This window comes from Centruroides vittatus, unplaced genomic scaffold (genome assembly GCF_030686945.1).
Source record: "Centruroides vittatus isolate TY-2023 unplaced genomic scaffold, ASM3068694v2 contig_166, whole genome shotgun sequence".
Classification (NCBI taxonomy): Eukaryota; Metazoa; Arthropoda; class Arachnida; order Scorpiones; family Buthidae; genus Centruroides; species Centruroides vittatus.
In genome coordinates this window covers 2,318,160-2,336,436 of record NW_027121006.1, presented here as the reverse complement: position 1 = coordinate 2,336,436, position 18,277 = coordinate 2,318,160, and positions in this window count along the sequence as shown.

The following is an 18,277-nucleotide window of genomic DNA, read 5'->3' as shown; positions in this document are numbered from 1 at the left end:
TTAATTTCAGAATCTATCCGACCGATTTTTAAAAGTTTTTCACTATCCAAAAGCTTATTCCTTCCATATGAATGTAGGCTACAGTAGTGGCCAAAAGTACAATTACCCTTGACATATTTTTCAAAAATGTGACCTCTGTTTTGTTTGCCACTTACTACATGAAGTTTTTATATTTTACACTGACAAAAGCAGAGTGACCAAAGGAAGTATGCAGATTTGTCCAGTATTTTTAGGACAAAATATTACTATTCTGTGGCATAACCAGAGTTTCTGATCACTGCATCACATCTACGTTGTCAAGAACCGACTGGGAAATCTCATACCATGCTTTTTGGATGGTAGACCACAATTCATCTGGATTCAAATACGTACGCTGGCATATACAGTGCTGAACTTCTATTATTCTATTAATTCATATACATACGAATTGTAGTACCAATTCTCTTTGCAGATAAACATCCCCATACCATTATGCAGCCACCACCATACAGTAGACCCACCTATAACATGGTAGATACGTTCCGTGTTATAGGTGAGGTCTACTGTGCTTTATTGTAGAAACTGTGTATTTTGGATCATATCTCGCGTTCACTGGTCGTCCAACGTATCGTATACAAATCACTAGAGAAGACATCGAGTTTAGATCCATCACTCTGTAACATCTTGGACCATTTTTGTTTGGTTCAAGAGATGTGTTCATGTGCAAACTCCAATCTCAACTTTTTGTAGCAATGAGTGGTTTCTTTGCTGGTTGTTTTCCTTTGTATTTCAAAACTAATCACACATCTTCATACAGTCCTTAAGCTTGTATCTGGGTTACCCACTTCACAGTTAATACGTGAAGCAGTCAAACAAGGGTTGGTTGCACTCGTATACCCGATCGAACGATCCAATTGTGGTGGTTTTTGCGGTCTACCCGACTTTTTGGCCGAAACAATGATTCCATATATTTTAAAATGCTTCGCCACTTTTGTGACAAGTTTTATACACATTAAAGATTTTACCAATTTCAGCAAAGGTCTTTTTTCATTCAAGCGCACACATATCTACCATTCTTAGTTTGATGTCATTTGATAATTGTATTTGTCGAGGCATTTTGTATTTTCTTATAAAATCAGTTAATATATATCACTCTTCATCCAATTATGATTGCACTATTGTAGGAAACAGAATGTAAACTAATCTGCAATACTTCCTTTGATAGCTCTATTTTTGTCACAGTGTAAAAAATAAAAACTGTTTTTTCTTTTGTAAATCAGATAAAATAAAATACTCAATTGAATCAAAGATTTTGAATTTAGATCTGTGACAAAGAATCTATCACAATACTATGTAGTAGGCAATAAACAAAATAGGTGTCTCATTTTTAAAAAATGAGAAAGAGTAGCTCTACTTTTGGCCACTAGTGTATATGCCGTTTTCATATTAAAATAGGAAAATGCACCACAGCATTTTTATGCTCTGTTCGGGGTCAATCCCCTTCGATACCCAATGGGCTTTTTTTTAACTTGTTCTTGGCTTCGGTTGTGTGTATGCTTACTTTATATTGTCTTAATATTATCATTATAAAAATGACTGTGTTATCAGATACAACTATAAGGAGCAAATACACTTTCACGAAACTAAACTTTTTTAAGTATGCCTATAGAATTTTTATCAGTTTAATTTGTTTTAGTATTACCATTATTTAAAAATAAGAATTAGTCTTATCATCTCCCTAAATAAACTGAATTCTTTTGGTTACTTTTCGGCTGTATGTACGAGCCTTATCGACAATAAAATGCCCGAAAGTTGCAATTGTCACAAAGTGCATTCGTGTCGAGACGGTCGAAAAGCTTACTACTTCGGACATATATAGGCTACCTAAAAACTCCGATCCCCTACTCCTTCCTGCCAATTTCATCTTCCCTACGTATTTCCAAATCCTTTGATGAATTTGGACCAAATTCCATATATAGTCAAACCTGTTTTTATGCGGGGGATAGGGACCGCATTAAAAAAAACGCATAAAAAAAATCTCACGAAACTTCACGAATGGCTGTAAATAATAGTTTTCGCAACACAATTAAAAAATATTTTTTTTTTATGCGGTCAACAGGGACCGCATAAAAAAAGTCTCGCATAGAAAATAACTGAAAACCGTACGAAATAGAATTTATTGACAACAGATGTCAGCACTTGACTGCATCGTCTGGTCTATCGTCTGTTTTACATATTTTTGTCCAGGTGGTGTTTTGTTGACTTAAAAAGTAAATTATTTCATTTTTCGCATATTCATGCAATAATATTACTATAATAAGTGCATTTATGCTATAATATTTATTTAGCTATAATAAGTCAACGTAAGACATGACGAATCGCACAAGACTAGTCGCCAACTATACCGCACAAATTAAAAATTCGCATTAAAAAAATCGCACATAAAAACAGGTTTGACTGTATTCTCTGGTAGCCTATGGGAAACTGCATGTGATATGCTGGTTCCTCACTGCTTTCTTTCCGGTGTAATATTAGGTGGTTTGGCTATCTTTATTATCATGGTTTATTCTTTAACATTTTTGAAACACTTGGATTTCATCTTATATATTTTCTTGAGATTTGTGAGGAAGCAAAGATGATGCCCTGTCTGGATTGCTGGGATCATTGGAGCATGCAGCATCAACAATTGTGCCATTCTTAAATCATTCCATAATTATTTTAGTAATTTTTGTGACCTAAACTTATATTACTACTTCATTTTCCCTTATGCTTCAGTCATTCCACTGCTAAAGAAGCTGGAGAATCTATGGTCAATGTTAATGGAAATGTAATCATTATTCCAGACAGAGTCCACACAGTATTAAACTGCTAACAGACAAATTGCTTAAATTAAGAGGTAACTACTCTTGGTTGTGTATTTAAGTAAAATTTAGCAGTTTCACAAAAATTAATTACAAAAATAGTAATAATGCTCATAACCGTCAACAGCCATTTATTAAGCAAAGTCATCCGGTCGATAAGCAAAATTTATCGCTAGCAAAGCACTTAGAAATTGAAAACACCTCAAACATCCTGTTCCACTACAAAGCAATACTGTTCGGTGTTGTTTCATAATTTAAATGTTGAATTTTCTTAAAGAAGCTACATTTATTCGGATTGAATTGTTAACATACAATTAAAGTGACAGTTTAATGCTCTCGAACGACAGCCAAACTGGTTTGCTATCACATCAAGGCACATCAATAACATTTGAGTGCAGCAATCAACTGGTAGTAATACTGCACAAATAATATTAACTACAGTAATTAATTGAGGTATCTTGTAACTAAAAGCTAATAGTGAAAATGATTCCACAACCATTCAAAGTTTTGAACCCAGTTTTTACAAATACAAAAGATAAACCACCATAATTTTAATGTCGTACTTAAAATTTATACTTTCTACCATGCCACGACAGTGTCAATGAAGAGTGGCTAAACACCAGATTTAATGTAAATTCTAATTTGTAAAATACTAAAAACTAAACAAATCTTCCAAGTTTATTACTTAAAGCTTCAACTTGTTCATCAGACCCATATAATGATAAATACATGTAAAGATCCTGATGCTGGCAGGTGATAGTGACATCACCAGAGACTTTGGGCTGTCTAATACGTAATGTATATGTAATCAAAGTACACTGAAAAGAAACTTGAATTCTGCAACCCGACAATGTCAGTTTATCAAAAACATTTGAATATATTGCAGTTGGATTCTGTCCAGTAAATTAGTACACCAGAAGCCATACTTTATCTAGTGATAAATTCATTTCTTGTATTAATAGCAATAATTGATAACCTTACAATCTGTCTAGTGAGAAACATTGTAATTTTCTTAATTACTTTAAAGCATGATAAATTAAACATGACTTATCCTATACAGTAATTGCCGCCAGTATCTTTTCTGTTGATATGCAAGTACTTATTGTGTTACGTATAGCCTATACAGGTAGTATCATATAGTTTTGTATATGCTTTGATGTTTGCTTAATGTATTTCTCCAAAAGTATCCTCGTTAAACTGTGTACATGAGTTGAGTGTGATCCAATAAGACAAACCATAAAATGTGATTCAGAAGTGTAGTTACAATGAAAATAATTACAAATAAAGATCGGACCAAATTCTAGCCATATCTTTCAGGCAATCGTTGGTTATTTCATTAATAATGACAGCGTTAATATGAATTCCTATATTCAGAACCTGTTACAGTTAATCAGCAAGATGATACAGCTTGCAGGTTGTCGATGCAAGTGTAACAACTTTCCTCCCAAAAATACTGCTCTCAGATTTTACAAAAACCAAACATGGCTGTTAATAAAATCCGATCAGTAATGTGCTCCGTACACATTCCAAAATACACTGAAGTATGTGTTTGGTAGGTTGTACTTTTGGATGTTATACATTGGTCCAGGCAAAGATTATTTGATGAAAAATTTAATTTTAACAAAGTTGACTAAATGCAATAAATTCATATCTAAGAAACTATATTTGGAGATGATTCTTCAAAAAATTTGCAGAAATGAAGTTATCATTTGTTAGAATACATTATAATAGCAGACAACTCAGATTTTCATCATCACAAGCCATTAAAAATGAAATAAAGTTCATTTACTTCCAGAAAATTTTTTTATTTTCATATTGGATCCGACAAATTTGCTTATTCAAATTTGTCTTTTATTAAGAGTTTGAATTAATTTTTATTATTATCTTCAGAATACAACGTTGACAAAAAACTATAACAAGATTGCACAGCGATATTAACAAGTTGTGAAAAAAATAACTTAGCCAACAAAGTCAACATGAATTCATAATGTTAATTTAATAGATACTTGTATCAAAGAATTACTAACTATAGCTGCTTCTACATATGCCGCTAATTGAACACAGTGACGGAGGAACGTGTACGAAAAAACAAAAAGGACGTACCGCGCCGTCCGAATCCCCGGCGGAGGCGCACGGAAAAAGGATACGTGTTCTAGAACGGCAAGCACACGTAGCTCTCAATATGAAATTTTTTCTCTTAAATGGTAAAATGGCATATGTGCAACTACAATATTTTACAATACGAAAGAAATTGTCGTTAACCAGACTTGAAGAGTAAGATGGCAACCTGGCCGAGATAGAAGTAGATGAAGTGTTTTGTCTCGTGAGTGACGTAGCTGCCGAAGTTTCGCCCCACTATGCAGTGCCAGGTGGGGTTGTACTTTTTGTCAAATTCCTTCTTGATGTAGGCGGCAATGTCCTTTTCGATGTTGTATTTTTCCAGCGCCTGCGTGGCCGTGTCCACTGCATCCTGCTGCATCTCTTCGGACATGTCTGCATTCTTGATCACTGCCTTGCGGTCACACATCTTGGATACTCCTAATTAAATCTCGGTTGCCTGGAAACAAACAAGTTTGTCAGAAAAGTGAAGTATTTGGGGAAGTAACAAATACCTGTACAAAACAAATTATTTTTACCTTATCACAATTCTATAAACAGGCAAAAAAAAATAACATTCAATGTTATTTTTAATAGCAAATTCTCCAAAACAAACTGCACTTGAGGACGACTTGTGGAACAGGTTAAAAACATTCTCAAAACAGTAGTTTTTCTCAGCAAAGAAGGTGTTGGAGAATTTGCTATTTTTATGCTGAGGGTGATTTCCAAGGTTACTTTTAATTTCATTACCTGTTCATTCGCTCATTTTAAATAAAAATATTACTTACTTGGCAATTTATGTGCACTATCAGTATTATAAGAAATTTGTATGTTTATAAATTTCAACAATAAAAATTCTAATTAGAGGTTTATGTTTAAAGTGATAATTTGACCCAGAAAATATATATATATGCCGACACTTTGTATATGTTTAATGGAAATATTTAACAGTCCTTATCTTAAAAAAGGTATCTTTTTTACAGAAAGTAGAGATCCACACTTACAGTATGTCAGAAGTCATTGCATGGTGAGAAATTTAATTTGTGTAAAGTTAAAAGTCTGGTATTCAGTGCCATATATATAAGTCCTGTGATGCATTTCCACTTTGTGGTACATGGCATTATCACTCACTGTTTTTTGTCTGGTTGTACAGTACAATCTCATACCAAATCTAGACCACTTGATCTCTGGACCTCATTCCTCAGATTTTTGGGCTTCCAAGGGACATTTCCAGCATTTGTCATAGAAGAAACCAATATCATACATAAAACTTCACTTCTATTAAAACCATACAATTACCAGATTAAATCAGGTTACATTACCACTAATAATTACTAAACCCAAAGTAATTTGATACTAGAGGTAGACATTAAGTGCTGTCTCTTATTAAATTTAATAATAATAATTAAACATTTATTAATTAATTTAGAAAATTCTGGAAGAAAATAAATCTGGCCAGAGTGGAACCTGCAACTGCTGGTAATCATTTGGCTTTGAGATGTTTATATTTTTCTATTAAAATTTTATTTAAACCTTTTCTAGAGCATTTCAAATACTTTACCATTGATTATCTATCATGATAGCTTCAAAGTAAGATTTGTCATTTCTATTCTAATTTCTCAAAATTACTTTCAAATGTTTCATATTTTTAATGAGCAGATTAACAATTGCAACTAGATTTTTCTTCATAATAGCAAGAACTACAAGAGAATTACTACAAGTACATGTTACACTAATGATGTTTATATAACTAACAATTGGAAACCAGTTCTTGCAGCTAAATCTGTACATTGGATATTTGATATAAATCAGCATTATTTATAGCTACAGCAGAGAACATTTGATATCTTTTCTACATAATGAATTCCTATATTCATCTGTTAAATGAATGTATGTACAAGGTATTAAAGTTATTCTAACATTGTTCTACAACAGCCATTCATTGTAGTTTGTGACCAGACAAATTACAATGATCATCATCTTGAGGCATGTGACATTTGTTTCAATTACACAAGAGTTTACATATCGATCTTCCAAAACAATGTTTTAATGCCAAGATTATACCGTATTGTTGCAATAATGTCATTCAATATCCAAAATTAAATCATTATTTTCCAATTAGATAATCTGAATCAAATTTATGACAGATAATGCTTATCACAAACATGCAATTTCCTACTTATCCATAAAGTTTTGGATAATCATGCTATACCATACATGAAGCAGGTTGTAACTGTTCTAACATGGAAGAGAAAGAGTATGGATAGTCCATATACAGGACACCCTATGACTGTACGAACCAGTTGCCAAAATGTAGGGATGGGACGGCCTCTAAGTTACACCAAATCAATTGATGACGACTAGGACAGTGTGCATAGAATTTTACAAGAGTGCAAATGCACTAAAATGCTGAGAAGTGGGTGCCACACCAAGCAAATAAAAGGCAAAAGTGGATACATTATAAAACATGTAAACTTGGAACAATACAAGGAGACAATATGTGAAACAGGTTCATTACCATCAATGAAACTGGCCACAGACCACAAACCCATGTTTAAACACAAGTCCACCAAGTAGCAGCATCAAGTAGCACCAAAACACAAGTAAATTGATAACAAGAGTAAAGTTGATTATAAAAAAAAATATTGCATTTTGTAAGATTAATCTTAAACTAATTCTTCATTAAGAAATTAAAAGCTCAAGTAAAAAATTAAGAAACATGGAAGAGAAAGAAAATCCAAACAAGGAGAATGCTAACGGAGAAGACAAAAATAAACTTTACAAAATGAAAAAAATGAAATGAAGTAAAACAAAAAATACAAAGAGAAATTATAAAAATACATTGCTTCTCAGTGTTTCTTTACATCTGTCTTAACATTATGTAATAAAATAACAATTTTCCTCAAATAAAGGAAATGTTCCCAAACACACTTAAACAAAAATCAATCAAGATAAACAGGAATTATAATATATAGTAAGAATACAGTTCCTACAGATGGAAATAAGGCAAAAATACAGCTAAAACTTGCAAAAGTTCAGGTAGAACTTAACTAATCTCATTTGCATATTTAAGACAAAATCTAAAACAATGGAAAACTATATATACATGAAGAATACACAACCAAAACATCAAAATCTAGCTCAAAAAAAAGGTACAGTACTTTAATGATGAAACAAACATCATCTACTGTTTCCAGCTGATAGAAAGAACTGCCACCAATCTCAAGGAGGCGGATTCCTTCCTTTCCACCTGGAAATTATTTTCGACATTGCCTAAAAAATACTATTAATTCTTCATCTACTGTTATCTCATGAATGGCATTCTCCAATATTCTATTTTTCAAACTGTATGCTCTGTCACATTTTCTATTTTCTAGAACCTAACACAATGGCAACCATTTAAAATGGTAGAAAATGTTTGTTTCAAAACTAAAGTATTTTTTATGCACTGGATTTTGGTGTTATTCTTAAATTAAAAACAGCTATATAATTTTATTTTAATATTACAAAACCTTCCCATAAAGAATATCAATCATTGTAAGTAACCATTCTTACCACTATGCAATTATATATATATATATATCATCAATTATTCACATTTTTGCAAACATTTGAATCTCAAGATAGAAATTTTTTAGGTATTAAATTCATTATTAATTAACATCAGTAAAGGTCTATCATATTATCTTACTTCTTATATGCTTTTAACTTATTTAAGCTACCAAATTATTCCTTGTTTTGACGGAATCTACATGAAAAAAAATGAAAAAGTGGGGAAGAAAATCAATGCACTCATCAGGTGATTCCGCCCATTTCCCGTTAATAACAAAGGAACGAAAGATTGCACTTTAGCAGAAATTTAAGTTCAACTACAGTAATGTGAAGTCTATCAGCACGTGTCTATTTATCAAATAAATTTAAAATTGTAAAGCATTATATAACATTTTAGCATCTTGACAACATAATAACAGATACATCAATGAAAACAATACATAAGTGCAATGCAACATTAGAAATTAACTCGTTGACAGAAATCATAAGTTGCACATGTTTAATATGAAATTAAAACTAGAACAATGTCTTTGTAACAAAGATAAGCTTGCAAAGAACCTTCAGTTTTAGAAGAATTCAAAGAAAATTCAATAAAAGCATGCAAATTTTCTGTTAAATGATTGCTATTGAATAGTGGAGCAATGAAGAATCTTATACTTTAAGCATAAGATGGATGAAAATATAATCTGCAAAAGCAAAAATGCTAACTAATCTACATTATGCAACATATAAGGCATTTACACTGTTAAGCATTGTCAACACATTTGTTTCCATTTATATGCAGGTAAAAACCACGTAAACATTGCATCAAAAATAAATTTTGCAGAAATAATTTGAAAACAAAGCTCGAATAAAAGATAGGCGACCACATTGCCATTTTTTTTAAATCAATAAATGCATCACACCTTACTTTTTCCCATTAGTAACGTTACAAAGGTTCGCTAACTTTTATACTTAGATATAAGACAAGTATTAAACATTTAAGTAGAAAGCAGGCAAATGTCGACGTATTGCACATTTGGTTGCATCAAACCACAATTAAAGCATTAGAACACACCATTTAAATGATATTTAACCACTTTCGCATAGGTTAACACATTTACAACATGCCAAAACAGAAATCCTCAGTAAAAGTAGGAAAACATTAGCAAGTCCTGCTGCAAACACGTGACGTCTACGGCTTCAAAACACCAAAACACATTTTAAGCAATTTAACACACATTTCTGCTTTTTTTTTACATAGTTTAAGTGCACTTAATACACTTATAAATGCAAGAACATTAAAGAACAATAACATTTTCCCGCTGATAAAACTTATTCCCATAGCTGCAACCAAAACGCAGGATAATCAGCAGTAAACATTGTAAATATGCAACTTTATATGTTTACACCATTATATAATGCATTTTAAGCCAGTTAAATGAAATTTAAGTCTCGACGTAACTTTCAACACGCATTCGTGCCAAAACATAGTAATCCCCCATAAAACTAAGAAAATGTTAGCAACTCGTCCACAAACACGCAATGTCGACAGCTTTAATTAAAGCACATTTCGAGGGGCATTTAAGCATTTTAGCACACCTTCCTACCTTTTTTACACAACTTAGATGCATTTATACAAAGAAAATGCAGCTAAAAATACAAGGAATGGTAACATTTTCCTGCTAATAATGAAGCACTAACAAAATACTTTCACAGCTTATTGAATAATAAGCTGTAAAAAAAGTTTATATGTATGTATTACAGATGCATAACGTGTTTACGTCATCAAATAACGCATTGAATGGTGTTTGATCATCTTGACACTGCCCTACACCATTTTAGATGGGTTTTTTATATGTGCACTTTGACACCTGCCTCATTTTCTCCTGTATTTCTCGATAAATTTATTATTCCAGCATACTTACACCTCGGTGACACGCTTTAACGTCGATTTACTTAGAATTAACCCGAAATAATTGGATTTTTGTAAATAATTCCCGACTTATAACAACGCAAACGCCAGAGACGCTAACAGCAGACGATAGTGTCTGCTGGCTTTTAAAAGTTTTTGTGGTTAATTATCGAGCCACTCACCTGTAATTTCTAGATAATTGCCGTTATCTTTGCTTTCTGGTTGCCTTCTTGGCTGATGGAAGCGATAAACAGTTGCAGATCGTCGATAATTCGAATGCAGCAGATTCAAAACGATGTCGTCTGCTGATGCTAGGAGCGTCCACCCGTTTGATTGGGAATCTGACGTCACGGACGTCTAATTGGTCGATATTATCGGTGCCTTTCCGTTTCATTGGTTAATTCTACTAACCTCTGGCTAACGTCATGGCAATTCGTTCATCTGATTAGTCAATTGCGCTTACTTCTGGCAGACGTTCTGTCTTCCCACAATCCATTTGGCGAGTTGTCGCTGGAGGGAAAATTTCCCTGCATCAATTTCATTTTTAATAAAGTAAGAGTAAAATTAACATTTTTTCTTAATTTTTAATAAAACTTACGTTTTAATTTCTTCACGTAAAATAAAATTTTTGTGAAAAGTTGTCAAGTTTAATTTTTATTATAGGGAAATTCCTGAAACACTTGTTCACGCTCGTTTATATTAATTGGCTGATAAAATATAAAATATTTTTTAATTAATATTTTAAATGCGATTAAATAATATAAATTTGACTTTGATTCGTTTGATTTTCTTATTAATTAAGAACTTTATCCATTTCAATTGAATTAAAATTATTTATAATGTTGCTTCCGATAGGGAAATTTCTTGTTTTTCGAATTTTAAATTTCCCTCAACAGATGGTTTCTTTCTCAAAGAATATTATTGATTTTATTTCTTAATTCCGACATTTGAAAATATTTATTGATATAAAAATATTTGATATATTTAGAAATGTAAAAATGGGAAATGAGAAATTATATAATATAGTAATGTAGCATTTTGGGGATTTTTTATATTCCAGCCGCATTTTCCCATGTATTCTGAAATGAAAAAAATAATAATATTTTACGGAAAATGTTAGTAAAATCTAAAATTAATCTTCTTAAATCTATAATTAGGTTAAAAAATATTATCAGGGACAAATGAGGATATTATATATGTAATATGACAATGCACTATAGTCATGACCATGACGTTGAAGAATAAAGATCGATATTTTGCTAAATAAAATTTATTTAGGATAACTTTTTAATTTGTAACATCGTTCAAGAGTAATTAATAAATAAATCACAGATTCTCTATGGTTATATAATTCTTATCCGCCATTTTGTATAGTTTTTTCCAATATGGCGATCTTCCTGCTTTTGTTTTTAAAGATGTCCAAATGCCAAAATATGGCCAAAAGCTCTATTTAAGCCTTTTTCTGGCAAAACTGTTATGTAATTTATAACAAAAATATGAATATCAGGAAAAGCGCTTTTATGCTACCTTTGAAAATATACAAGATGTTGCTCTATATCAGGCATGGGCAAATGCGGCTCTTGCTGAAAGTGTTAATTTCTGTTTTTTATTATTATTTTTACAATTTTACTTTTATAATCTTGTGAAAATATGTTAATTAAAAAAATCAATATTTGTTTTATATTATATTTATATTATATAATAAAATCGCACGCCTTACCATACTATCCGCCACGACAGTACAGAACTGCGGCTCCCATGCATTTTGCAAAACCTACATTTCGGCTCCCACTAAACTCTTGCTTGCCCACGCCTGCTCTATATTCTCTTGGCGCTTCATTGTACTAGCTGCATACACGTTGCAGTTGTAAATGTGGTGTGTGTCGTATGACACAGCAAGACATGTCGGCAGCAGCATTGCTCACAGTAATGTCACTCATGATAATATTACTTATCTAGCATGAGCGACTCATTTGGCGGACATGAGCCAGATGAAGCCAAGGCACTCTGGGGGACGCGGGTTCGAATCTGAACGGGTCGATAAATCCCCCGGAATTTTTCGAGGATGGTCTATCTGAATATGTCAAGTCCTGTCCCTCACCGCCTAGCCGCTCCGGCCAGGCCAAACCCATAATAGGCTTGCTAAGAGAGGCCCTCTAAGTGTTCATAGGGTGGAAAAAGTTTTTTAAAAAAAGCCACATAAAGCAGGAATTTCCGATGTGTTAGGTTGGGTGTTGGCAGTTTTATCTCGCACACTTCACGTCCATTACTGCATGATTTGGACGATTGTTCATGTAGCTATGCTTATGCTAAAGATAGCAATGTTGTCTGTATATATCGCAGTGTCTTTTCTGGCTCAACTGGGAATTCGGCATACTATGAAACTCTTTAGAAACTCTCAATCTTGTGATAGGTCTTCAAAAATCCGCGATAACTGTTTGGAAGCTCACATGCGCAAAGGTGCAAGAAATGAAATACACATTTTCACATTCACAAAATGCAAATCCTATTAAATTCCCTGTAGGCATTTTCTTTTTAAAGATAGCTTTCTTCAGAATTTTATGTAGACAGTTGGCTGTAGTTCCACATACAGACGATTTATTGATACATTTCTGTAATCAAATACCTGTCAAACAAAACTACACCATATTGTGTGGGAAAGAATTTTTTAGCAACCCAAAGATTAAAAGGGCCGAATATCGTCTCTCATATTTTCTTCTCTCATTTTAATGGCACTTAATATAATTATCTATTAAAGCATAAAAATTAAGCTTCTTCACTTAAAAAACTAGTTATCTAGAAAACAACGGAAACAGTATGATTTAACTATTTTTCTCTAAATACATCTATTGAAAAATATGAATTAGCAACATTACCAAAGGGCGCGCGCTGTTGTTGACTTTATTGGGTAAGCAAATTAGCTAAAACGCACGTGCTTGGTATCAATAATGGGAGAGAATAATGAAAATTTATTACATGGAGTGTTGCTGGACCGTCTACTCCACGAAAGAAGTTGAGAAGAAGCATTGAGTCTAGCTCAATGGAAACAAAATTTATGAAATGATTGATTAACCCTCGGAGTGCCTGGTGAAGAAATTTCCGCCGAGCGCCTGGTGGGGTCCCACAGACCCCAAAATAAAACACTACGTTATATGGCTTGTAAAAATAATTTCAATGTTATGTTAATATATATATACAATAGGTTTATTAAGACATATTTAGAATAAAACAATCATCGATTTACGTGAAATATTTATTCACACGACTACATAATAAAAAACATCAACTTTTTTTGTTGTAACAAAATGTTAACTTTGTTTCTGTAGAAATCATGATGTAATCTCATTATAATTTAAGTATTTTGGGTTCATTTTAATGGCACTTAATATAATTATCTATTAAAGCATAAAAATTAAGCTTCTTCACTTAAAATTTGAAATTGAAAATTCAGGCATTTTTCCCATAGGAATTTCGCATTTCCCATGCAAATAAATCTGGATCATTTTTTACAGACGCTCAGTAGCTGCTTAAACGTTTATCTACTGACAACATAAACGTGTTATAAATCAAGCAAACACAGAAAATATTACTTGCACTTTTGCAACGCGGAGCGCCTGGTGGGGTCTGTGAGGCCCGGCGCTTATTCGATCACGTCTTGTTCGAAGAATATCGCGCGATGAACTAAAAGTTTTTTGGGGATCGCAAGCGCATGAAGAGAACTGAAGCTACTAATAACCTTAAGTCGCTAACGCAAATATTAAAATAGTTATGAACTTTTGAAAATGAGTCAGGCCTCTCAGACCCCACCAGGCACCCCGAGGGTTAATGAACCTTTTGTTATTACGCTTTCCATTCTCTGGAAAACTCACAGGACCTTTTATTCATACTCATCGCCGATTCGGTCAGACCCACAATGGGGCACCCGAATGGTGAGAGAGTACCCTAAAAATTTATATGGTTATTCCACCGCTCGAATTAAACCTGAATCAGCCAAAGTCCGAGACTAACGCATTAACTGTAGTGAGAAATTATACTAAAGGCAAACAATATTTACAGTGAAGAATATAATGTAAAGAAAGTTATTAAAAATAAATTTATAAAAAGTGCGATTTTTCGAATTTTAAAGTGTTTTTTATTTTTGTCTCTATGCTTTCTTGAGATGTAGATAGAAAATTAATGAATAAGAAAATATTTTTCTTTATGTATAGTCTTTGTTTTACTTATTACAGACTATTATTATGTTGGGTTTAGTGTGCTATATTTGGTTGACCCCGGTTGTTGTGTAGTATACCTGACCAGAGTCAAGATATAACAACCAAAACAAGACAAAAATTAAATAAGTGTGTCACTGTGTGTATCTGTATTTAGGAATTTCTTAACAATATGATATGTATTCATTATGGTGGCCTTCTGTAGTGTGATGTATGGATTTCTATTCAATTGTAATGTTCCCAGGCTTTTCTGTACTGTATGTGGTATGACATCTGTAGAGGAGAGAACGACAAGTACAATCAGGGGCGGATCTAGGTTTCTCGGGGCCTAGGGCTTATTGAAATCCAATGAGGCCCCATTTACAATAAAATAAATAATACTATAAATTAACATTATTATTTCAGTATATTATTAATATTAACTAGTTTTTACTATACGATAAGTGCTCATTGTTAATGAAAAAGTATTAAAACTTTATGATGATAATTCAATTTTTAGGAGCCCAGGGCTTAAGCCCTATTAGTTCCTATGTAGATTCGCCCCTAGGTACAATAAGCACCCTATCCATCCTCAACAAATTCCTTATTTCCTGGGCGATTCCCGTGTACTTGCTGATTTTATCAGTGCACCTGGTTTGTATATAGTGAGTGTTTGCAACAGATATGTCTATAATGTATGTGATTTTATTGTCTGTTGTGATAAATTGTTTTGTCTGTGATTATGGCTCTGTCGTAGTAAATTTTGTGTGCGTTTTTTCCCAGTACAGTCTGTGGAATGTATTTGTAGTATGGTTTGTGGATGTCTAATAATTTGTGTTTCTATGCAAGCTCTTTGTGTATTATATTTACTATTTTATTATGTGTATGTAAATAATCTGTCTGTGCCAAGAGCTTGCAACCAGAAGTAATGTGTTGTATAGTTTCTAGCATGATATGACATTTTCTGCATGTATCATTTGTGAGCGTTGTATCTTTGAGTATGTGATTTCTGTAGTTTTTAGTATTTATGACGTGATCCTGTATGGAAATCATGACCCTTCTATCTCTCCAAAGAGGCATCTCCGATCTAATCAACTGTTTGACGCAGTTTGGTGAACAAAATCCTGGGCCATGTCGTAGGTATGCCTGAAATGGAGTGTCTTTCGAGTCCACGATTGCGTAACGATTGTATATGCTTTTTTATGTTGTGTTGTCGGCATATGATGTCAGTATAAGTTTAATGATGTGTGTTATTTGAATCTGCTAGAGTTACTTCTTTATGTAACTATGATTTTCTTGTTTTTTGTGGAAAAACTCTCTTGCAGTGTCCGTATTTGTTTGTAATGCGAGCCTGTATCACACTAGGACCTTGTTACTTCCATGGTAAGTATCTCCACAGAATGTGGATAAGGTCACTCTTAGCTTCACTTCTACTCATAGACGTTTCTTGGCATGGCTGTTCCTACCACACCTTCGTGGATGAGTGGATCGTTTCGTTTTTAATATGAAGGAAGAAAAGTATATCACGGGCTTAATTTTTTGTTGGTATGGATTTATTGCAGAGTGAATGTATAGAAAATCGTTCTTCAGATAAAGAAATGTCGCTCAGGTAACAAACACACATAAACAGGTTTAACAGTTCATATAAAACTTTTATAATAATAGTGCTTTTTTTCTCGAAAATTGTTGAAACTAATATCTCAAATACAGTGGAACCTCTCTTAACGAGCATAATTCGTTCCATAATCTTACTCGTAATGCGAAACACTCGTTAAACGAAACATTTTTTCCTATATAAATTAATGTAAAATACGATAATGCGGTTCAATCCGAAAAAATACTGAAATATTTTATGTATAACATTTATTCAAAGAAAATTATACAATATACATTGTTAAGAAGCGTAAATCATCTTTATCTTTTTTTTTTCTAGCGAAAAATGAATCAACTTGGAATGCGAATTCGATTTGCAGAATACAAAAAAAGTTACAGTTAATAGCGAGGTTGAGGCCGAAGTTTTAAACGCAAAAACGTGTACGTCGGACGTTCAGCACCGCTTTCCTGTAAGCCTAGAAGTTTGACAATGGTGTTTGGAATATCGAGCATGATTCCAAACACCATTGTCAAACTTCTAGGCTTACAGGAAAGCGGTGCTGAACGTCCGACGTACACGTTTTTGCGTTTAAAACTTCGGCTTCAACCTCGCTAATATGTATGATGAACCAACACTACCTAGGTGGTGTTGAATAAACACGCCAAATGATATGCCGAATTCTTGGGCTTTGTAAAGGCTATAATTAAATATTAGAAATTAATTAATTTTACTAGAGATAGGCAGTTATACTGCCATCTATTAAATTTAATAATTATAAATAACTGATCCTTAATTTAGACGTTTCTAAAATTTAATTTGAAATTGGTCATTAAATTTAATAGATGACAGCCTAACTGTCTACCTCTAGTCAAATTAATTAATTTCTAATATTTAATTATAGCTTTTACATTTCCCAAGAATTCGGCATATCGTTTGGTGTGTTTATTATATAACGGGTTATGGTTGTTGATGTTTATACGTAATATGTGTGATTACGAGCGACGCCAAGATGCTACCAGAACGAATGCTAAACATAGACTGATGGAGCATGCGCACAATCCGGGAATTTCCCCTCTCCTCGTCATTCGTTATGCGAAACGTCGCTCGTTAAGCTAGTCATTTTTACAATTTGTTTTGCTCGTTATGCGAAGTATTCGTTGTGCGAGTTCTTGTTAAGCGAGGTTCCATTGTACTATAGTAATTTGTATTATGTGCGAGGTGTCACCTCTTCTGTTGCATTGTTTCTTTTTGGTTGTACTGTTAGCCATAGTAACATCAAAATGCCACTTCTATGATCAGAATGAAACTGATGATAGAAGTGGCATTTTGTTGTTACTATGGCCAGTGGCGTAGCTAATATGAGTGACACCCGGTGCGGATATCGTGGTGTCACTCTTTTTAACTCTTTTATAAAACACCGTTGAATTGTAATATCTTCGCACTCGAGCAACATGAACGCTATATTGAATATGCGATGTCGCGAAGTATGAGTTTAGATTTATAGAATAAATTATAGTAAGATTTTCAGCTGGTGCGAGTTCTCGTGGCGTCTCTTCATAGCGAACAAACTGTCATGGGAGACGAGCCGTTGACCTTTTTTTTTTTTTTTTTTTTAAATACAGGCCACCGGGTGTCACCCCTGCTCGGGTGACACCCGGTAGGCCTACTCGGGCCTCCCCCACCGCCCCCGCCTAGCTACGCCTATGACTATGGCTAACAGTATAGGTGAAAACTGACTGTCAAGACCAGGCTCGTATTAGATTATAAAAATATTGGTATTTTGAGAGTTAAGTACTACGCTTTCTGGTTTAAGCTCTGATGTCGCCTTCTTTATAATAATTAAATAAAATCTAGGTACAGACTTCAATGTTTTGACTCAAAACAAAAGGGCGGCCGATAATATCCGTTGTTGCCACCAACAGCGCTGTACAGTACATAACATTCGAAAACTAATTTTCGCGAGGCATGAACAAATAAATTGCAAACCATAATTTATGGTCGAGTAACTAGAAATATATTATATATTAAAGTATAAATATTTAATAATAATAATTATATAAACTTTATTTATATATAATAATATAAAATTAAATTGTGTAAGTTTGTAAAA